The sequence below is a fragment of the Mustela erminea genome, chromosome X (assembly GCF_009829155.1).
Source record: "Mustela erminea isolate mMusErm1 chromosome X, mMusErm1.Pri, whole genome shotgun sequence".
Taxonomy (NCBI): domain Eukaryota; kingdom Metazoa; phylum Chordata; class Mammalia; order Carnivora; family Mustelidae; genus Mustela; species Mustela erminea.
Genome location: NC_045635.1, coordinates 12,467,276 through 12,491,662, shown reverse-complemented (window position 1 = coordinate 12,491,662; position 24,387 = coordinate 12,467,276). Strand labels below are relative to the sequence as shown.

The window sequence follows — 24,387 nt, the reverse complement described above, 5'->3', positions numbered from 1 at the left end:
GGGGCCTATCCACTCTTCAGGCTCTTGGGACCCTGGCACTGCCGCCATGTGAAGAAGGTCAGACTAGCTTGCTGGATGATAAGACACCAGTGGCTGCAGGGCTCCTGTTGCCTCAACTGACCGCCAACAGGTGGAAGCAGAGCTGCCATGCAGGCCTGCAGCTGACTGACACGACTGGGCTAAGCGCAGCAGGTGACCAGCAAGAGAAAGCCCAGCCCTGGTGCCAATGCACAGAGCTGTGACTGAAATTGGTGGTTGTTGTTTTTAGGTCCTTTAAGTTTTAGACTTGTTTGTTATACAGCAAAAGCTAATTGGTACAGAAGCGGATAGATAACACAGTTCTTGCTTTGGGGATCCCACAGTCTAGTAGACCACTAATTTTTCCCCAAGGGAGCCTGCTCGTGTAATTGGACCTTTTGGTAGATGGTAATACTAGTCACTAGGTAAAATACTAGTTAAAAGCAAGAACTCTGACACCAAGTACTTGAGTTCTGCTGAAAAACAAAAATTTCAGCTGTGTAAATTTGAGCATCTAACTGGCTTCATTAAGGGATTCATGAGTCAGGCAGCATCCTGTCTAGCAACAGCGATACTAGACGGAGGGGGACTCCGAGGAGTTGTACGGAAAGGAAGGGTTTTGTAGGAAGGGTAATGGGGTAAGGAAGTCATTAGCAAAAGAAAAGAAGGGATTGTTTCAGGCAAAGTCACCTTCCCTTAGGGGGAAGGAGAGAGGGTTTTACTAGGCGATTGCCTCATCTTCCTTGGGCAAGGGGAGGGAATGGAGAAATCACATATGACAGATTATTTCATTTGTGCTGATCAAAAAATTCCTGACTGACCATTAAGACCACATTTCCCCGGGAGGTTGGAATTGCAGTTAGGTTTGGTATTAAGTTCTGGTTTGGTGACTTGGACTAAGTGATTTCATTATGGGCCTGTGGTTTTCTTTTTACAGTTCAGATCCCAGCTCCATTACTTACTAGTTGTGTGATGCTGGGTAAATGCTTAATCTTTGGGTCTCTACTGCCTCATACGTAAAAAGAAGCAAAGTAATAATACCTACTTCATAGACTTGTTGAGATGATTAGTATATACAGAGTTCTTATAACAAAACCTTGTACTTAAAAAGTGTTTTTGAAAATTTAAGCTGCATGGCTCAGTCGGGTAAGCACTGACTCTTGATCCCTGCTCACCTCTTGATATTAGGGTTGTGAGTTTGAGCCCTGCAGTGGGCTCTACACGGGACATGGAGCCTAGCTAAGAAAGAAGGAAAGAGAGAGAGAGAAAGAAAGAGAGGAAGAGAGGAAGAAAAAAAGAAAAAAGAAGAGAAAAGAAAGAAAACTTTAACTATATATGGTTGGTCCAAAATAGAATCAGTATTAAAGTTTTTACAAGACTTTCTCCTAAATAGTGATAGTGATGTGTGTGTGTGTGTATACATATACATATACATATATATATATATATATATATATTTTTTTTTTTTTTTTTTTTGCTGGAAAATTGAAAAAAAATACAGGTAAACTGTAAAGAAGAGAACAAATGTCATCCCTCAGATTTTGTGCCAACTTTAGTAATAACACACTTGATTTTATTTATTTTTTAATATATTTTTAAAAGATTTTATTTATTTACTTGACAGGCAGAGATTACAAGTAGGCAGAGAGGCAGGCAGAGAGAGAGGGGGAAACAGGCTCCCTGCTGAGTAGAGAGCCCGATGCGGTGCTTGATCCCAGGACCCTGGGATCATGACCTGAACCGAAGGCAGAGGCTTTAACCCACTGAGCCACCCAGGTGCCCCAAATCCTTGATTTTAAATCAAGCTACTATGATCAGCAGTTGGAGGAAGGTCATTTAAAACACTCAGAGCATAAATGTATCAAGCACTTAGCCAGGTGGTACCCCTTTATATACACTTTTCTCAGTGTACCTTTCTCTAGTTGGATTGAAGGGGATCAGGTAGTTCCTTGTACTACAGCACAGGGGGATAATTTGCATATCCCAGTGGACTAACTGAAACAGTAGGGCAAAGTGCAAAAGAAAAACAGCAAGGAAGGCAACGGTTAGCAACTCCAGACTCATGGAGCATTTGTGACTACAGAGCTCATTCTTATATGCTGTCTCTCTTGATGTACAGGGATGCTTGATAAGTTGTTATTAAACCTGCTTTTGCAGAAGCAGAAGCTTCCTCCTAGAATGATATAGCAGCTCCCTGAGGTCACACAGGCAGAGATTGGTGGGGTGGGCTCATGCCCAGGCCACTGACCTAAAATTTAGTGCTTTCCTAACTTCCTCATAGTGTCTCACCCAGTCGGGAAACAGTGCCTGCTTAGTGGGCAGGACTTAGAGCCAGCATTTGTTTCAGGGGCTTTCCAATGAAATTAGTAAGACCTCATTAGGACAACACAACTAAGTATGAGGACATGGTATGGTTTCCCAGCTATGGTGAAGCTTGCACGGCTAATAACTAAGTACAGTGTAGGCCAGCCTGTAGAGCTGGTGAGACTGGGTGTCATCCGTGCACCATTTTTCAATCCTAACAATAATACATGAGAGTCCCAGTTTCTTCATCTTCTTGTCTACTCTTGTTACTGTCTGTCTTTCTAGTTATAATCATTTTAGTGGGTGTGAAGGGTTGTCAAGTGGTGTCTCAGTTTGATTTTGGTTTGCATTTTCTTAATGACTAAAGCTGTTGGGTATCTTTCATCATATTGGCAATTTGTATATCTCCTTTTGTGAAATGTCATTCAAATCTTTTGCCCACTTAAAAGTTTGGTTATTTCTCTTCTTTTAGATTATTTGTTGTATGAAAGCTTAAGGGGTGGGCATATGCTTGACCTTGTAGAGCTGCACTGTCTAATATAGTGGCCCCCAACCACATGGAGCTATCGAGCATATGAAATGTGACTTGCCAATTTGAGATGGGCTACAAAGATAAAATATAAAGTAGGCTTCAAACAGTATGAAAAACTGAATGTAAAGTATCTCCAGCTTTACTGAGATGGAACTGGTATGTAACATTGTGCAAGTTTAAGATGTACAATGTGATACATGTATATATTGTGAAATGATTACCACAGTGAGGTCAGTTAACACATCATCACCTCACATAATTACTATTGCTTTTTGTAGTGAAATGTTTAAGAGCTACTTGAATTAGTAAATACATATTGGGATGATAATTATTTTGGATAGATTGACTAAAATGAAATACATTATTTTATCATTTGAAGTTTTTTGAAAAAATGATGGGTATTATAAATTTTAAAATTACATACGTGGTTCATAATATATTTCCATTGTATAGCACTGTTTTAGAACTTTGACCATCAGAAATTTGGATCCTTATCTGTAGGGAAATGGGAAAGCATCAGTGGTTTTTGTTTTTTTTTAGGGATTTTATTTATTTATTTGACAGACAGACATCACAAGTAGGGGGAGAGGCAGGCAGAGAGAGACGGAGGAGGAAGTAGGCTCTCCACCGAGCAGAGAGCCCGATGTGGGGCTCGATCCCAGGACCCTGAGATCACGACCCGAGCCGAAGGCAGAGGCTTTAACCCACTGAGCCACCCAGGTGCCCGCATCAGTGGGTTTTAAGTGTGGATTAATTATGACCTCTTTTTTAAAAAAAAGATTATTGGGGTGCCTGGGTGGCTCAGTTGGGTAGTGTCTGCCATCGGCTCGGGTCCTGATCCCAGGGGCCTGGGATCAAGTCCCGCATTGGGTTCCTTGCTTGTCAGGAAGCCTGCTTCTCCCTCTGTCTGCTCTGCCTGCTGTTCCCTCTTCTTGTGCTCTCTCTGACAGATAAATAAAACCTTTAAAAATTTTTTTTAGTTTTTTTTTTCTTCAAATCTTTATTTAAATGCTATTTAGTTAACATACAGTGCAGTATTGGTTTCAGGAATAGAATTCAGTGATTCATCACTTACATATAACCCAGTGCTCAACACGACAAGTGCTGTCCTTAATACCCATCACCCATCTAACCCATCCCCTCTTCTCTCCCTCCGTCAAACCTCAGTTTGTTCTCTGTGGTTAAGACTCTCTTATGGTGGGGCGCCTGGGTGGCTCAGATAGATAAGCATCTGTGTTCAGCTCAGGTCATGATCTCTGGATCCTGGGATTGAGCCCTGTGTTGGGCTCCCAGGTCAGTGAGGAGTCTGCTTCTCCCCCTCCCTCTTCCTCTTTCCCCTGCTCATGCTCCCTCTCTCTGTCTCAAATGAATTAAAAAAAGAAAAAAAAAAGAGAGAGAGTTTCTAATTGTTTGTTTCCCTCTCTCTTTTTTCCCTGTCTTATATGTTCATCTGTTTCTAAATTCCACGTATGAATGAAATCGTAGGTATTTGTCTTTTTCTGATGGACTTATTAAGCATAATATGCTCTAGCTCTGTCCATGTCATTGTGAATGACAACCTTTCATTCTTTTTGATGGCTGAGTAATATTCCATTATATAGACATACCACATCCCCTTTTCCATTCATCCGTTGGTGGACATTTGGGCTCTTCCCACAGTTGGCTATTGTTGATAATGCTGCTCTAAGCATCAGGGTACATGTACTCCTTCAAATCCATATTTTTGTATCCTTTGGGTAAATATTTTCTAGTACAGTTACTGGATTGTAGGGTAGTTCTATTTTCAACTTTTTGAGGGAACTCCATACTGTTTTCCAGGGTGGCTATAGCAGTTTGCATTCCCACCAACAGTGCATTCCCCTTTCTCTGCTTCCTCGTCAACATTTGTTATTTCCTGTGTTGTTTATTTTAGCCATTCTGACAGGTGTGGGGTGGTATCTCATTGTGGTTTTGATTTGTATTCCCCTGATGATGAGTGATGTTGAGCATCTTTCCATCCGTCTGTTAGCTGTATGGATGTCTTCTTTGGAAAAGTGTCTATTCATGTCTTCTGCCCAGAAAGAGATTGCTTTATAGTGTGGAGAATAGAATAGAGGGGACAGGGGTGGCTGTCAAGAAATGGAGTAGGTGGCTTTGCAGTAGTCCAGGTGAGAGATGATAGCCACTTGATGGTGATTGGGAAAACCAGCTTTCTGTTCAGTATCTCTTATACAATCACAGTTCTGAAGAAAATGTGAAAAAGTTATGTAGCAGGATATCTGTCAAGGTGAATATCCAATGGAATGTCCTTCACAAGGGAACTGTTTTAAGATTCTAGGTTCTTCGGTGTCTAAAGTAAAGACCACAGGATACCTGGAACACATATACTTGTTCATGGAAGGGCCACTTTTTCTTTTCTTTTCTTTTTTAAGATTTATTTATTTATTTTTGATACAGAGAGAGCACAAGCAGGGGGGAGAAAGAATCTCAAGTGGATTCCACACTGAGCACGGAGCCAGATGAAGGGCTCGATCTCATGACCCTGAGATCATTAACAGAGCTGAAACTGAGTCAGGCATGCTCAACTGGCTGAGCCACCCAGGTGCCCAGGGAGGAGCCATTTTTTTATTGTTAAAGATTTTATGCATTTATTTATTTGAGAGAGAGAGAGAGAGAGAGAGAGCGAAAGATAGCACAAGTAAGGGAAGTGGCAGGCAGAGGGAGAGGGAGAAGCAGGCTTCCTGACAAGCAGGGAGCCCAATGCAGGTCTCCATCCCAGGATGCTGGGATCATGACCTGAGCGAAAGGCAGACGGTTAACCCACTGAGCCACCAGCTGCCCCAAGAGCCACTATTTATTTATTTATTTATTTAATATTTTATTTATTTATTTGACAGATATCACAGGTAGGCAGAGAGAGAAGGGAAGCAGGCCCCCTGCTGAGCAGAGAGCCCAATGCGGGGCTCGATCCCAGGACCCTGGGATCATGACCTGAGCCGAAGGCAGAGGCTTTAACCCATTGAGCCACCCAGGTGCCCCAAGAGCCACTTTTTAAATGGTAACTCTGTACCATGCAAAATGTGGACTAGACCAGGATAAAGATTTGGCTCTGACCCTGAGCGAGGGGAACCATTGAAGGGTTTTGAGCATAGGAGTGACATAACCATCAAGTCATTGCATTTTTTAAATAAGGATTTTCTTTATTCATTTTTGACAGAGAGAGCACATGTGGGAATAGGGAAAGGGGCAGAGGGGGAGGGAGAAGGACAGAGAATCTGAAGCAAACTCCATGCTGAGCATGGAGCATGATGTAGGGCTTTATCTCACAACTGCAAGTTCATGACCCGAGCTGAAACCAAGAGTTGCACACCCAACCGATTCGGCACCCAGGTGCCCCAGGTCAGTGCATTTTAATTAGATGATGCTGGCCACTGTGCTGAGAATAGACTGAGGACGGTGGGCAAGGGTAGGAGAAGAAAGATCTATTTATGGAAATAATTCATTATTTGTAGGCATTTTCATTGTTTCCATTTTCTCTAACTTTCAGCAACCAAGAAATCAACGTGGGATATTTTGTTACATCTTCCCTTTATTTTCTTAGGATAAATTCCAAGAAGTGGAAGTCCTGGTCAGTGAGGACATCTGTTATTATGGCTTTTGCCAAATTGCCTTCCAGAAAGTTGGACTCAGTTTATATTGCTGCCAACTGTGAGTAAGAGCACCCGCTTCCCTCTACTTGTACCAGCCCTTGGCACTATTATTCTTTCTTTAACTTATTCAGTCAAGAGTTCCAAGTGTGCCTTTAAAATATTTCTTGTAGAAATTAGACCATTTTTACCCCCATGAAACATCTCTCCCCACTGTACCCTAGTTCAGCTATTCTGTTAAACTTTGAGTCAGTTAGATATTCAGTCCTTTCTGGTTGGTGCTACCAATATATTGTTTTTCCTGTTCCTGAAGGCAGGAAGACCTTGTCGAACTGGCATGTTATTTGATTTCCACTTCAGTGTTTTGAAAAGGAATTAGATGAGAAACCCAAAATAAATATAGAAAATCAAGTCTGAATATTTTTTGGAACTTAATGTTCAATATTAAACTTCTGGTGAATTTTTAATCAAGAATCTGATAGCTGCTAAAACTCTAAAGAAAACTTACTACACGCTGGCTTAATTATGAAGGGAGAGTGAATTTTACATTTTTTTGTTAATTTTCTTCAGTTCTTTAAGATGACCACTAATCTTTGAGCTTTCCAGAAGGAGGCCTCTTTTCCAAAGATTTTTTTTTAAAGCCGGAAGCCTTAATCAACAATTTTGAATTCTTTTTTGGGAGAAAAAACATGTTTATAAATATGCGTGATTACATTTTAAGTATAAGTTCTTTTCTTTAAGGATTTATTCATTTATTTTTAGAGTGAGAGAGGGGAGGGGAGGGGCAGAGGCAGAAGGGGAAAGAGAATCTCAAGCAGACCCTCCCCCACCCTAGCATGGAGCTTGATGTAGGGCTCAATCCCAGGAAGCCTAGGTCATGACGTGAGCAGAACCAGGAGTTGGACACTTAATGGACTGAGCCACCTAGACACCCCTATTTAACTATAAGTTCTATTTCTCTTTCATCCCTGAAGTATCACTCGGTGAAATTAATTTTAAGAGAACATTGACCAGGCCTCTCAAAGTTAAATTAAATAGAGAGGAGTGCTGCTGCAATTCAATTATGTTTTCATCTTTCGGATTAGTCATAGGCTGAAGCCCTAGTTTCATATGCTGAAGAGATCACCTAACTGACTTGTTCACAGTTCTCATTTTTTTCCTTATGAATAATTTCCCTCAAAAGGTAACCTTTGTCTTCTATGGGTGTAATAGAAGTGTTTATATAGAATTAGCAAAGGAAAATTATTATATTTTGTGATATTTTGAGTTGTAAAACAGAATGATGCTTCTGCCCTCCACAGCCGACCTTCTCCGTTTCCCAACATGGAGGTTTAGAAGCGGATTGACCTGCTACTGTAGTTGTGTAGGAGGGGGAAACAGGGCTCCTGTTAGATAGGAGGAGGGGGTGCCCACAGGCCTGGAGAGGGTTAGAGCTTGTCGAGAACCAAAAAAAGAAAAGAAAAGAAAAAAGTCACAAACCTGCCCCTGATGTCTCACATTTCTGAGGTTAGACCATTCCTTGTGTTTAATCGGTCCTCACTGATTCTTTCAGAAATTTCTTTTTCCTTTCTAAAACCCTCCAGCTTTGCATCTTAAGCCATCGGACTTTACCACCTTCTACTCTTTCTTGTTGTAGTCCTCTCCAGATACTTGGGTCATTCTTCTTCCTTGGAAAAAGAAGTATCTTCGGTCTTCCTGTCATTCTTTCGAGCACTACTTCTGCATAATTCTTGGCAATTTAAATACAAGCTGATTCTCATTACCTGTGACATTTATGTTCTATAAAGTAGCAGTGAACACTGAATTTGTGAATGTTGGACCACTGCCCCTTGGGCGCCTTGGAGAGATACAGGTGTAGGTTGTTGCCAGCCTCTGGTTACAACATTTTCATCAACCGATCAATACGTAACCTTGTTTTATGTGTGTTTCTGTCATCATATTGAACTCACAGCCAACTGCCCTATGTCAGGTCTGAAAGAAGCTTATCTAACATATTATTTTCTTCATAAAGTACATCACAGCCTTCTTGCACTTAAACACAGTAGACAGAACTCTAGCATGACTCTTGAGCCATTTTAAAGAGTGAAGTTACCCAAAAAAGCACAAAAATACAGAAAACACAGCATCAAATAGACCGTGAAAAGGACAGTTGTTTACAGTATGAAACAAGGAGGCAGTGTCGCCTTGTTTGACCTCAGCTATGAGAGTATACGTTGGGCAACTAGAGTTTTTTGCCCCTCTTTGTGTCCACAAAAGACTACTAATGCTCCATCAACATTAATTTTGAGGTCACACAGAAATTTTAGCAAGTAGGTGAGTTCACACATACAGAATCTGCAAATAACGAGAACGGACTGACCATTGACCAATGACCCACCTAATAGTGTGATCTCTTCAGTGCTTGACCTCCTCTCTGCTAAGTCTTGTCTACCATACGCTTTCAGGCATGCATCCACAAGGCCATGCCAAATGTTTGAAAGGACAATGTCTGTATCCCTTTTCCCTCCCTTCCTCTGAACATTTCTTCTTCACGTAGGGTTCTGAAAGTGTCAGAACCAGGATAAATTTTTCTTTAATGTCACATCTGCTTTGTTATGGACCGAATGTTTCTTTCCCCCACAAATTCATATGCTCAAGCCCTACCCCTTTTATGTCTGTGTTTGGAGATAGGACATTTAAGGAAATAATTGAAGTTAAGTGAGATCATATGGTGGGGCTTGGATCCAATAGAATTCGTGGCAGTACAAGAAAAGACACCAGAGAGCTCTCCCCTGTTGCAGCCAGGAAGAGAGCTCCCACCAGAAAGCGAACGCTGCTGGAAACTTGATCTTGGACTTTCTAGCTTCTAGAATTGTGAGAAAACAAATGTCTGTTGTTTAAGCCACTCAGTCTGTGGTATTTTGTTAATGGCAGCCTAAGCTAACCTAAGATACGCTTTTCAGGTATTTTTCTCTCTAAAAGACCTGTCTCACTGTCTCACCTAGGTCTGTTGTCTGAAAGAAGTATTCCCTACTTCAGCCTTTTCCTGCCCACCGGCAAAACCTGTCTTTTATGTATTCCTCAGTACTTTACTTTTCTAAAGTTGGCTTACTAATAGACTAATTACCATTGACTAGGATTACTTTTATTATGTCTACTAACATTTTAGTTGTAAAAATAATATATGTTTGCTTTGGAAAATACAGAAAAATAAAAGGAAAATAAAAATCACTTTAATTTGAAAATGTTGACATTTTAATATATTTCCTTTCCGTCCTTTCTTCCTGTGAGAACTTGCCCAGGTTCTTGGTTGCACACCACATCAAGTAACTCATGATTTTGAACAGAAAAGAAGCTTATTGATAAGATATTAGAGAGCTCAAAGAAATTATGGGAAACTTGGAGAACCTTATTTAGACTGTGGTACGAAACTGAGCCACCAGAACTTCTTTCAAGGACTCCCCAGTGGAACAGCTGGATTCGGTTGCTTCTTTTTTTTTTAAGATTTTATTTATTTGAGAGAGAGAGAGAGCATGAGCAGGGGGAAGGGCAGAGGCAAAGGGCCAGGTAGACCCCTCGCTGAGCGGGGAGCTTGATGCAGGGTGCAATCCCAGGACTCCGGGATCATGACCTGAGCTGAAGGCAGTCGCTTAACTGACAGAGCCACCCAGGCCCCTGATTTGGGCCCTTCTGTTGCTCTTGCTGGACATAAATGCTGTGAGTAGTACTGCTGTCCTGGACCCTGGGTGCCCTCTTGGCATGACCTTGCTTCCAACTAACTGACCTTGCTTCTTTGAGAGACTAACTCAAGATTCGAAGTCCTATGTGGGAGTGTTGATTGGCCAGATTTAGCGTGCCCTTAGCCCGGAAGCCAGGGCTCAGGGAAAGCCAGGATCTGGTCTTTTCTCTTTGTTAGCAGGGGAGAGGAACTACTTCCCACAAGATATACAAAATTGGGGTGGGCACCTGGGTGGCTCACTCGTTAGGCTTCTGCCTTTTGCTCGGGGTGGTAATCCCAGGGTCCTGGGCTCTCTGCTCAGCGGGAGACCTACTTCTCTCTCCCTCTCTCACTCCACTGCTTGAGTTCCCTCTCTCACTGTGTCTCTCTGTAGAATAAGTAAAATCTTAAAAAAAAAAAAATTTCACACAATGACAGTTTCTCCAAATTTAAGGGCACTATTCACATAGGAAGCCCATCCTTAAAAACAAAAAACAAAAAACAAAAAGGACTGTAATTTATCCTTTGGCTGTACAGTATTCATGTATACCTTTCTTTCCAGATTTTTATGTCACAGCAATGAAGGAAAGGCGTGACGTTTACTGTCCTTACCTATACTTCTGGCCACAAGTCAATATCTAGTATTTATACCTTCTGCCTTCTCATACATATTTCAGGTCTCCTTTGCCAGCAACCTGTATCTCAGATACTCAGTGTTTTTCATTTAGTTGAGTTACTCAGACCTTCATTCCTAAGGAAATGAAACCCTTGGTGGTCGTGTGTGGATTTGCTTGTCTTAACATGTCTTTAATTTTATCATCAGACATGAAAATAATACGAGGCATCATGGAGCTTACCTCTTTCCCCTTGTACTAATTTATCCTTGTCTGCATTGAACAGCAGCGGCTCAGCTAACCCTTGGTAGTGAGGATCCAGTCCTTACTGGAGGTTATAACCTCCCACCTCTTTTTTTTTTTTTTTTTTTTTGCCTTTCTTCTTTCCTCAAGGGAAAACAGAAGCTGACATGGTAACTCGAAAGTCCTGGCTTCTCTCTATATGAAAACCACTGTTGCGGAAATTGTACTCCTTTAGGTACTAAAGCACTTTATAAATATTAACTCCTTTAATTCTCACAAAAATACCACGAGATTTTGCATTTTATGGAGAGGAAAATGGAGGCACAGAGAGCTTAAATAACCTGCCCAAATTCACACAGCTAGAAAGCAGTAGAGATAGGATTTGAACCCAAATTCCTGCTCAGTATGGTTTAGTTTTCAGAGTTGTTCTGTGGAATGGTAAGAAAGTCAAATTTCCTGCATACCACGTTGTGGGACAGCACTAGAAAAGCCCGGAGACAACTCTCTAGGGCATTCTATCCCTGCTAGGTAAAAGCAAGATGCTTCTGGTGTATATCCGAAAAGACAAAAATATTTGATAGATCTAAAACTCCATAAGGATAAGGATAGGCATTTTTGTTTTGTTCACTGTAATATCCCTAGCACCTACAAAATTACCTGGAACACTAGATGTTCAATGCATATTTGTTTAACAAATGAATAAATATCAGACATCAGGGACTAGGTTAACTTTCCCCGGTAAGAAGGCCACATCTGGAAAAGCGCCTGCAGTTGGAATCACTCTCCAGTGAAGCTTACGTCAAGCGAGCATCATCCTCTAAGAAGCCCCCGTCCTCTGTGCTGGACAAACCAGAAAGTTAAGTGGGGATGTACTAGGAATCACCATACCTGCATTTCTTGGGGATTTCATGGTCATGCTAATTGCTATAATTCCCTAAGATATGGTATTGCCCTTTATTTTTCATTTTAATTCGATGGGTAACCTGTGGGGCTTCCATTAGGCTCCTTTTACTTGTGGATCAGAAACAATATGGGACTCTACCAGCGATAGACACATCCTTAGAAAACAGGTTCATGAACCATCATGGGCTGAGCCCAGAGTGTCGTTATGTCCACTTTAAAGCAGACTTCGATTTGGACTCAAACTATTTATCACCAGAATCTTCTAAGCCTTCATTCTAATTAGTGAGTGGCTGTGGTGGTAACTCAAATCCAGTGTTTGGTAATCTCTAAAGAGAGATTTTCTTTTGCCTAATGCACAGATTCTTTGGTAGATATTCACAGGTCCCTTTGGGAAAGGAGAGAAGGAAGATTGCCAGTATGTTTTCGGGAAGTGATTTTAGGACTCTCTTAAAGCCTCTCTGGCTTGGTTATGGGGCTTCAGGGCCTGTGAACTGATATAGGCTCCCTCTGTAGGGCAACTCTAGCAAGGACAGAGAATCTTCAGATAAGACATGAATGGCCTTATCAGATGTGGGAGGAAGGGTGGTTTGAACTGGAGATTGAATATGGGATTTGGGTGTTCGAGTTCTTGAAATCCTTACACAACTGCAATTCTCAACTGCAAATACTCTTTCTTTATTGATGCCCTAACATTCATATAAGTCATTTAATGAGGCTGAGTTTCAATGGACATTATACATTAACTCCCCTATTAAAGTGGGGGTTTGATTTTAGGTAGTTTTATACTGCTGTTACAACAAATAAGACATTCTTTTTTAGCACAGACATAAAAAGTCCTTAGTTTTGCTTTCAGTCAAGAATTAGGGACTTCAGTGTGTCATTTTCTTTCTTTCACTTTTCTAATATTAGCTGTGTCACTCCTCAGTCTTGATTTTTCATGCTGTTATATATGGCATTAACAATGTGGTCCGCCAATGCTTACTTTCAAGCAGATACTGGAAAAGTTGTAATTTGATTAGTTGCTTTTCCATTCTGGGCCATGGGTTACCAGATTTCTGTTCATGAACGTTCACTGTCTTTACCTCAACTAGGTTATATAATCAAGTCTAGATTCCCCTCCATTCTAGCTCTGTTGTCTGAAGTCCTCTCATTGTAACAACTGCTGATTCCGTGTTTCATGACATCAAGTGATTTTATTTATCCTAAGTAGAAAAGGGAATTGATTGAAAAGATACCAGATATTTCATGGAGTTGATGGGAAAGCTTTTGAACCAGACTTAGAAGATGGACCAGAACTAAGGAAATCTGGGCAGTGGGAACCACAGAAAATGTCGCGGGCCAGGCACTTTGGGTTCCACTACTCCTCTCCCTGGACACTGAATGCTACTGTGACTGATGATATTGGAAGGGATCCCAGACTTCCTTCCTGTCATCTTGTTTGGCTGGGCATAGGTCATGTGCCATGTCCTTCCTGGTTGCCTGCATCCAGGGAAAGCATGTCCTCGGTTTTTGGTGTCTTGGCTTTTGGTGTCTGTGGGGAGGAGGCCGAGGCCCTGTGTGTACGCAGGATTTGAACAATGACAGATTCCGCACATTTAGCATGTGAACATATAGAATGACATTGGGGTCACAACTTTGAGTAAAGGATTAATGTCAGCACTGAGCTGATTCAGGTCTGCCTATAAGAATGACCTCAGAGTCCTGTTTCTTTGGAAACTACGGAGATCAATAAACGTGGAATGTTGTGCCTGTTAAGTTTGTTGTGAAGGTTGGTCTGTGGGACTGCTTCTGGACTGGGGCTGCTGGGGACTAGCATGCAGGTTTTGGGCCTATGTCACTAGAACCATATAAGAGATTGTTGGGAAGCTAAAGCTGTGGTTTCTCTGTGTCAAGGTGATCTTGGATATCGCTCTGTGGCAGACTTGCATTTCTTGCGTGGGTGTAGGGGAAAAAGAAGCTGTGCACTTGGGTAGCTCTTAAGGGTTTTTGTTTCCTATGGGTGCTATACCAAATTTCCACAAACTTAGTGACTTAACATAAATGTATTACTTTGTAGTTTCATAGGCTAGAAGTCTGACGTGGATCGTGATGAGTTAAATGAAGGTATCAGCAGATCTGTGTTTCTTTCCAGAGGCTCTAGTGAAGTACCTATTTCCTGGCCCTCTCTAGATTCTAGAGGCCTCCATCTTTAAAGTCAGTAATAGGGATAGAGTCCTTCTCACGTGGCATCATTCTGTTCTCCTGCTTCCCTCTTCTACTTTTAAGGACTCGTGTGATTGATTATCCACCTGGACAATCCAGAATAATCTCTTAACTTTAAGGTCAGCTGAGTATCACCTTTAATTTCACCTGCATCTTCAAACCCCTTCCTCCATTTAATATAACATATTCCTAGGTTCTGAGGACTAGGATGTGGACATCTTTAGGGTCTATGATCCTACTTAACCACAGGTGTCCTGATGAAGGTGCGGTCTCTTGTCCTCTATTCTTCTACAAAGCTATGTGCATGGAGACTAAAGCCTGTAATGTGTCTTAAATCTGATTGCCAGTCTGAATCTGTAACAACTGCTGTGTTGATGTCCTTTAGAACCACAGTTTTGAGAGGGCAGACCTTTATTGGGAGCATTTTCACATGTTCAAGCACAATTTATTAAATCTCTGTAGGAGTCTACTGTTATTATGACGATGGACTAATTTCTTAATTAGTAGCTCTCAGGACATCTTTCCTCTCCAAAACCTCTGAGAATAATTCTCAGATAGGATTCTGGGCAATAGGTTTCTAGGTCTCTGTTAACTATTCAAATCTCCAAAGCTTTAGGACTTTTTTTTGGCCAGCAGAAAGAACTGAAAGCTACTGTTTTCTTTCAGAGGAAAAGTGCTGTTAAAAAAAAAAACAAACCTGTCTGATATAAATTTTAAATGAAGCCAATATGCTGGGCTGGGCCGTTGTAAAATTATTTTCATCATTGCATTCATTGTGTCAACCAGATCTTTGGCTCCAAATATGCTCTTCGTGTAAAATTTTCATTTCAGCTGTCAGGGTAATCAAAATGGTTTCAAAAGCTTTCCTTGAATACGGAATTGAAATAAAATAATAAAATACACTATCAAATGCCAGATACTACAGAAGGAAGATACCAGATATAGGCAGGTTTTGCTTTTTTAAAAAGTTGATTTTATTAACTTCTTTACTTTGATATAATTTTGAAGTAACTATTCCTGACATACACAATTTCAGCATAATTCAAGTGGCTTTTCAGTCCAAAATCAGATTTGGGACTACATAACTAAACACAAAATGCAGAACAATATTTCACTTATTCAAGTCATCTTTTGATGCCACAGTTTATGTTGTATCATGGTATTTGTGTAGTGTATAATGTATAATTTTGTATAATGGTAATTTATAATGCATGAGCAGAGAAACACAATGATGGTTACAAGTTTTACCTTTTAAAATTTTGATACTACATATCTGTGTTTCTAAAAAACCACAAGCTACAGATGTCTGTAAGCTACATGATCTTACTATTATATTGCAGAATAAAAATGTTGTTGACGTTGTGGATGACATAAATGTGGAAATGAGAACTAAATTTTGGAGAGAACTCACTGAATAGTCAAAAGGCTATGCAAAATATCATTTAAAAGAAGCTTCTGTTTCAAAACGTTACCTAGCTTAGTCACAGTTAAAAACCGAAATAACGCAGGAACATCAGGCCAGATCTTTCTGGAGACATTATGGGATAACAGTACCAGATTTGCTTTCATGTGGGTCTGCTGCTACAGAGCAGCAGGGGTGGGACATTTTCGTGCCCTGCACTCCTCTTCTTCAATGAAAGGCTCTTGACAACCTTCCCATTTGTCCCCAGGCTTTCACCTCTGACTGCAGCTATATTTGCTCCTCAAAATTTCTTTCTGCTCTTGGTATTCATTTATTCTTCCACTCTTCCATCCAACAACGTTTTGTTGAGTGCCACTTTATAGGAATTTCATTGTAGAAGAATCGGTGAAGGTTGGTATGATCTTGATCTGCATTACCTGATCACCCAGACGTGGGGGAAACTTCCAGAAAAAGTGAATGGTTCGACTCACCAGTTTCGAGGGTCTGGATATTGTCATCTGTTCTTGCTCACCACTTCTCTGAATTGGTTGCTATATAAGGCTGTATCAAGATAATCAAGATAAAGCAGATGTCAATTAGAAAATTGCAAATGGGGTCAATCAGTTGGAGTGAGAATGGAGGATATGGGAAGGAAGAGGGTAGAGTAGGGAGAAAGGGACTAGACAAAGTTGCAAGGGAATTAAAATTTTCCATCACCATTTCATATGCCTAATACCTGTTAGTAGCTGCCCTCTCAGATTTCCAGAATGTTCTGTTATTCTGTAACCAGTGTAGACCCCATTCCTTCTCAACCCCACTACCATTCTTTTCTGGGGGATGATGGCTGTCTCTTTCTCCAGTCCCTGGATTCAGCTTTCTTGAGATATCTCATCTGTATATATCATGTCCTACTCTGTTATGGCAGAGTCCTGTCCTAAGGGCCAGTCTTTCCTCTTGATTAGCTAGCTAATGAAGATAAATAAAGGGGACATTCTCCCTGGAGGCAATGCAGCAATACTAGTGGCTCTAATGGAACCTAGCAGATAGATAGGACTTCTACTACCAAACACACATACCATGTAAGTGGTTACCTCTTAGTAGTGTTGGTACGAGCTTTGCCAAAATACAGCTCCCAGTTCAGGAGCAGCAAGTATATGGTTCTTGCCTAAGTTCCTCTCTAGTAAATGGCAGGAGGAGTGCATGAATTTTCAGTTATGAGTATCTTTCTCTGGGTTAGCAGGCAGTGGATTCAAATATGTTAATAATAGAACAGATTGCAGAAAAATGGCCTCAATACTTTTCAGCTTCTCTCATCAGCATATGGAGTCTATTTCTCTACCCTTGAAATCAAGGCTGGCCTTGGGATTTGCTTTGACCCATGGACAGTGGTAGAAGTGACATCAAGTGAATTCCAAACCTATGTAGCAGGAGGCCTTGCGGCTTTTGCTTTTGTTTGTCTTGGGACCCTGCGACCCACTATGTGAAGGAACCCAGGCAGTCTTGCTGGATGATGAAAGACATGCGGCCCTGTCCTTCTAGCCTGCCACCTGCCAAACATATGAGTGAGACCACCTTAGATCATCAAGCCACCAGCTGTCTGCCAGCTGAGTCAAGATGCATGCAGAAGGCCAGCAGGGATTGGCTGAACTAGCCCCAGTCAGAACAACCAACCAACCAACCAACCAACCAGATGATGAGCTAAATAAATGGCGGTTGTTTTAAACCACTGGGTTCTGGAGTGGTTGGTTACACAGCAAAAGTTAACTTAGAAGGGTAGTTAATATGAGATGATTTTTATTCAATAGCGAATATGAGATGGGTCTCATCAATATGAGATGATTTTTATCCCATTTTATTTTGCCTTTATTTATTTTTTAAAATTTTTATTTATTTGAGGGGCACCTGGGTGGCTCAGTCAGTTGGGTGTCTGTCTTTGGCTCTGGTCAGGATCCCAGAATCCTGGGATTGAGCCTCATATCAGGCTCCCTGTTCAGCAGGGAGCCTGCTTCTCCTTCTCCCTCTGCCTGCTGCTCTGCCTGCTTCTGCTCTCTCTCTGTGTGAAATAAATAAATAAAATTTGAGAGACAGACAGAGAGAGAGAGAGAGACAGAGACAGCACAATTCGGGGGAGGGATAGAGAGGGAGAGAGAGCATCTCAAGCAGATTCCATGCTGAGTGTGGAGCCTGATGCAGAGCTCGATCCCACTACCTTGAGATCATGACCTGAGCTGAAACCAAGAGTCGGACTGACTGAGCCAGGTGCCCATTTTTATCCTATTTTAAATGGGAAAAATGGGTTGGATTTATCAGTAGAATGGATTAGGATCTAAAAAAATTTGACTCTGTGACCTGAAGAGGAGAATAAAAGAAAAAAAGAATATGAAGATATACATATCTAAAACTACCCAGAAAGCACAAATCTCCTGCCAGCATTTGCTGGGAAAAATCCAGAGTATTTGAATGGGTCTAAGTATTTTAAACATACCCACTGATGTGAAAGAGGATAGTTCTGATTCTAGGTAGCACTAAGCATTTGTGGCGTATGTCCCAGTTAAGATCAAACTAAGATTCAGGGGTTGGTGACCTTACCTGGTATCTATTTGTATGTGTGATAATGCCTGAAGGCCATTTTCTTTTCCCTGAAAAGAGAGGAAGTTCTTTATAACTTTGTATTAACCTGAATACAGTTGGGACTCCATATGGCTCAGTGTCTGAGCAGTGTTTCTTTTAAAAAAAACAGCATCGTGGCAGAAAAGCATAATTGACAGTAATTCATCTGTACTCAGTCTCTTGGAAAAAAAAATGCCAACAGGAGAGTACATTCTCCGTGCCAACAAAGCTTAAAAAGCATCTTCCTTAGACATCTTTATTGTTCTCAGTCTTTCTAGTATGCTCTGCTACAGCATTCCTAAGAACTCTGTTTCTGGAAGTGGCTTATAAAAAATATAAAATGTTCTCTTCTTATTTTCTCCTTAGTCTTTGAAAACTCTTCCCTGAAACCAAAATGCATGGCTCTTCTTTCTGTTGGCTGTGTGTCCCTGCTCAAGTATATAGCAAAAAATCTCGGTTTTTTCCTCTCTTCTAAACTGTCCTCTCGGGGCGCCTGGGTGGCTCAGTGGGTTAAGCCGCTGCCTTCGGCTCAGGTCATGGTCTCAGGGTCCTGGGATCGAGTCCCACATCAGGCTCTCTGCTCAGCAGGGAGCCTGCTTCCTCCTCTCTCTCTGCCTGCCTCTCTGCCTACTTGTGATCTCTTTCTCTGTCAAATAAATAAATAAAATAAGGTCTTTAAAAAAATAAATAAATAAATAAAAAACTCTCCTCTCGCCACTGTGATAGCCTCTCATTCACTTCCTCTGCTCCAGCCCGGTACTGTTCTTGCACAGTGAGACTTTCCTCAAAGGCAGCAGTCCCTGCATCTGGCCCTCCGTGCTACATTTGGGCCTCTGCAGTTGGTAACCTGTTCTTAATTCTCTGAGAATCATTTCAGTATCCACATTCCACACACCAGAGGAAAGACTTGGCACTTAACTCTCAAGTTAAGATTTCTCCTCCTTTGGGAATGGGGTGGAAGTCGGGGTGGTGGGGGGGAGTTGGGAGGGGCTGAAATGTCCATATATTAACATAGCCTTGTGTGAATTTGGATTATATAAATATGAAATAATGTGATACAAATATGCATACGAGGGGCGCCTGGGTGGCTCAGTGGATTAAGCCGCTGCCTTCGGCTCAGGTCATGATCTCAGTGTCCTGGGATCGAGCCCCGCATCGGGCTCTTTGCTCAGCGGGAGCCTGCTTCTCTCTCTCTCTCTCTGCCTGACTCTCCGCCAACTTGTGATCTCTCTGTCAAATAAATAAATAAAATCTTAAGAAAAAAAAAATATGCATACGAAGTCTCATTTCTCAGACGAGAGTTAAAATAGTATGAACCTCTTCCAAAAATCAGTAATCACATATGTTTAAGGCTGGTGGACTGAGTGAATTGGAAACTATTTATGCTATTGCTATGGTAGCTGATAAACGTGGCTACATGATACTGTTCTTTGTCAGTCTTAACGAAAAAGTTATTCTTGAATTATAGGAGTTTGGATTATGAAAGGTGTTCTGCAAAACACCCTAGCATAAATTGACTTTGATGGTATGCCCTGTTACTTGCTTTTGTGCCTGAGGCAAAGAAATTGGCACTGGGAAAAACCAGGAAAGGAAGACCAAATTTTGAACTCTTAACGAGGAAGGGGAGAAGCAGATACTGAATGAGGGGCTTTGGAATCCAGGTGACAACGGGCATCGCTGTGGAAGGTTGAGAGCCACAGTTGTTACTTCTCCATGGCACCTAGGGCTGCTCCGGCATTTTCAAAATTGGCAATTCTGGGACCACAGGGACATATGCTCAGGGATGTTCCAAGAGCTGTTCCATCCGTTTCATCAGCTGTGTGAGCATTGAGGCTTCCCCTAGTGGCCGCATTAGCAAGGACTTTGATGGCGTGAACTGAAAGAGAAAGGACCATGAAGATGCTGGGTACTGTCTGTGGCTGACAAGCTGGTCCATGCTTGGGCACAGGAGAGGCATCCTTTAAGACTTTCAAGAATATTTTGGGGTGGGAGGATTTTTTTGGAGGGTCTGTGTGTGTAGAAAGAGTTAAATGGAAAACATTGAGATGCTGATGATAGTCCATCTGAATTTATGCACAAGCAGCTTGGACCTTGGGATTCTTACTATACCTACACATTCTGGTATGGTAGCTTTATTCCTTAATCTCTTTATGGGCTTACACTATTTGCTTAACTCCCTTAACCTCTGGTTCCTCCTTTAGAGAATAGAAGCAGTAATGGTATTTAACTTTAGAGGATTTTTGTGCGGATTCAGTGAGCTGGTGGGAGGAAGGAGCATAGCATGGTATATAGGCATATAGAGCATATAGAGCTCAGTAAATGTGAGCTATCTGTCGTTGTGTTGTTAACACATTCAGTGTCTTTGAAGCGTACACTCTCAGTTTCGTAGAACCCTTGGAATTGCTAACATGGTTTGCTGACCACACTGCTTCAAATTTCATCGGTTACTTCTGGGTCTTAGATCCCTCCTGATCTTTATTGACTGATGTGGCAGAGGACCCAGGTAATGATTCCGTCTTAGTCTCGGGCCCTCTGTAAAGTGAACTGTCATTGCAGCTGGCATTTTCAGATTTTCTGACACATCCTCTGGGAAAACGGTAACTTCTTACTCAGGAGAGATGGTATTTTATCAGCAAGATCAAGCCATTCTGAGAGAGGAGAAGTTACCCATGTGTTCTCATTCACTGACATTTTGGGAAAATTACTACAGTTTACTTTCTTCTTTATTAAATGGCAGAAAAATTCTGTAAAAGCAATTAATGAAAGTATTTAATTCTGACTAGATTAAAGCCAAGTTTTCTGTCTCTGTTGCACTCAAAATGGCAGGTTAAATGAATCCTTGAAAGTGTGACTAAGGGTTTCCATGGCAACCAGATGGGACTAAGGGAGGAGACCAAGTTCTGGGCCATCGGTGCTTTTCTCCCACTCACTGGGGACCCTAGCAAATCCGTTTGTGGATGGAACCTTGCCATGACTCGCAGTGCGCCCAAGTCTAGAGCTCCAAATGTCCCTTTGTACCCCAGGTGGGGCCAGTGGAGGTTGGAGTGACTGCTCATAGTAAAAGGACCCCAATGGGTAATAATAATACCATAGATTAGATTTTAATTTTCATTCCATAAACTTTTTAAATTTACATTATTTCATTGATCATGTTATCACTCGAACATAAGCTATCACCATTCTAAAGGTGAAGAAACAGGTTAAGAAAGGTGAAATGGGGGCGCCTGAGTGGCTCAGTGGGTTAAAGCCTCTACCTTCAGCTCAGGTTATGATCCCAGGGTCCTGGGATCGAGCCCCGCATCGGGCTCTCTGCTCAGCGGGGAGCCTGCTTCCTCCTCTCTCTGCCTGCCTCTCTGCCTACTTGTGATCTCTCTGTCAAATAAATAAATAAAATCTTTAAAAAAAAAAAAAGAAAGGTGAAATGGTTTTCTAGAGTAAAGTGGCAGAGTCAGGGTCTAAATCATCCAACTCGAAGACCAGTGTCCATTCCTTTGGACCATGGTTTGGGTTAGAACCTTCTTCACAAGGTCGTCTTGTTTACTGTGGCAGGGTGAGTGGTTGGAGAGTGTGAGGCTTTACCTGTGTCGTCACTGGGTGCTGTGATGGAGAATAGGACACAGCTTTATGTATTTTCAGTTGCCAGGATGGGAGATTAATACTTTGTGAAAAAAATATACACATTGCATTTCTTCCACGGTTCCTGATTCTTTGCCTGCTGAAGTGTGGAGCCCCTTATCAATTGCAGTAATGAAAGACACTGTCTTATTGCATCTATTAACACATCCTTCCTTGGTTTTCTTCAGTTACACTCATTATTTCCCATTATGAGCTTATTCTTTTCTGAGCTTTTTCCTCAAGAAGCTTCTGTAATTTCATTTCCAGTTATTCTGTTATTATAAGAAGTGGCTCTCCGGTGGCACGATGGGTCATTTCGACCTCTCACATAAAACAACTTCTAATTTTTTTTTTTAAAGATTTTATTTATTTGACAGACAGAGATCACAAGTAGGCCGAGAGGCAGGCAGAGAGAGAGGAGGAAACAGGATCCCTGCCGAGCAGAAAGCCCTATGTGGGGCTCGATCCCAGAACCCTGGGATCATGACCTGAGCCGAAGGCAGAGGCTTTAACCCACTGAGCCACCCAGGCGCCCCAACAATTTCTAATTTTTGTGTGGAATGAAAGAACTGGTTGCTGATTGGAGTTGGGTGGACTGTATGAGTATCCTTGAGCTTTTTTTTTTTTTTTTTTTTTTGACATTACAAAAGCTTATTTAACAAAAATGTTTAATATGGAAATGCACACAACCCAATTTTTATATTTAGTAAAATAGATGCTGTGGAAAGGAGCACGTAGAAGCAGTTGATTTCTCTGGTGAACACAGAAATTGTTTATACTCCTGCCAAGGCTTGTAACATGATGATACTATTTCCTCATGATACCACCATTCCAGTATTGTCCTTTCGTCCACTAGCTGCCATCTCTACACATTTCTGTCTCAGGAGATTCATAAAAGGATCAGATCCTTGCAGTAGTCCTTGGACATGGCTGCAGCCATCTAATTTCAATAACCTCTTGTCCATAAATTTTTTCAGTTGGGGGAGGTGAGCTCTGCTCCTAGTGTCTACTCAGTTCAAAGAGGCCTCGAAACAGAATTCATGGACTCCCTTATGCTCCAACAAGTAAGCCTGGCATTTTCCCTAGATCTTTAATTATGATGAAATAACATTGTAATGGTTTTCCAACTTTAGAATTATATCCTTCTTTTACTTTCTACTTCGAGCCTGCCCCTATATGTTTTTTCCTTTGGAAACTTTCCTGACTCTCCTGCTTCCTTTTCACTCCCACCATAATCCCATAATAATCAGTAGCCATCTTGGATCCACAGTGCATCATCTGCTTTCTTTCTGGCTTCTCAGTTTCTTGTCTTTTTCTAATGCATCCTACACATAACAACATGAATACTTTCCTCAGCTTTTATTTAGTTTAGGTGACTCCCATTCTAAGAAGCCCAGAATAACTTTAAATTACCCCTTGAATTAAATTAAACCTCCTAATTATGTACTCTAAAGTCCTCTGCCTGTAAGCACCTCCACTTAATGCCCCTCTTCCTGGACATCCTGCTTCTGGTACACAAGCTCATTTACACCTCCCACTCAGAGTACACATGTATACCCTCCTCTTAACCCCTGAGCCTTTGACTATCCTACCTCTCCTGTTCAGAATGCCTCCCCTCATCATTTTACTAGGAAAATAATTGGATTAACTTTGTTTGACTCAGTGTTTCTCAAATTTATTTTACCGCAGAATACCTGTGCTCACAGCACAGCTAATTTAAACTGTGCTAGATAGGGGCGCCTGGGTGGCTCGGTTGTTAAGCCTCTGCCTTCTGCTCAGGTCGTGATCCCAGGGTCCTGGGATGGAGCCCCGCATCGAGCTCCCTGCTCAGCGGGGAGCCTGCTTTTCCTTCTCCCACTCCCCCTGCTTGTGTTCCCTGTCTCTCTCTCTCTCTCTCTGGCAATTAAATAAATAAATAAAATCTTAAACAAAACAAACCCAAACTGTGCTGGAGAGCTTCTTTTTACTCTCTGCTCCTCCAGGTCCATCCTCCTTGAAACTTTCTCTGTTCTGCTGTGTGTTCATGAGGGAGGCCAGCCTGTAGAAACTACATCAACAGCTCCTTCTGGACCTCTGTCATGGTTAGTTGAAGCATCAGCTGCGGCTGGGCTATATTATCCACTATTTAATTAAACACAAGTCTAGGTGTTGCTGTGAAGGTATAACATGTATAATCAGTATACTTGAAGTAAAGCAGATCACTCCCCTTAATGATTCGCCTCATCCAATCAGTTGAAGGCCTGAAGGACAAAACCTGAGGTTTCCCAAAGAAGTTCTAGCTCAAGGTTGCAGTATTTAACCACCCCAATTGCATGAGTCAATTTCTTAAAATTAATTTCTCTCGGGGCACCTGGGTGGCTCGGTGGGTTAAAGCCTCTGCCTTCAGCTCAGTTCAGGATCCCGGGGTCCTGGGATCGAGCCCCGCATCGGGCTCTCTGCTAACTGGGGAGCCTGCTTCCCTTCCTCTCTCTCTGCCTGCCTGTCTGCCTACTTGTGATCTCTCTCTGTCAAACAAATAAATAAGATCTTAAAAAAAAAAATGAATTTCTCTCCCCTCACCCAATATAGGTTCTGTTTTTCTGGAAAACCCTGACTAATACACCCTTTAACTTCTGAGTTGG

General features: G+C 41.7%; 1 pseudogene; it reads right to left on the bottom strand.

Annotated features, from left to right (window-relative positions):
- Window positions 1-22,539: 22,539 nt before the first annotated feature.
- LOC116582185 lies at window positions 22,540-22,758 on the bottom strand (annotated as a pseudogene).
- Window positions 22,759-24,387: the final 1,629 nt, after the last annotated feature.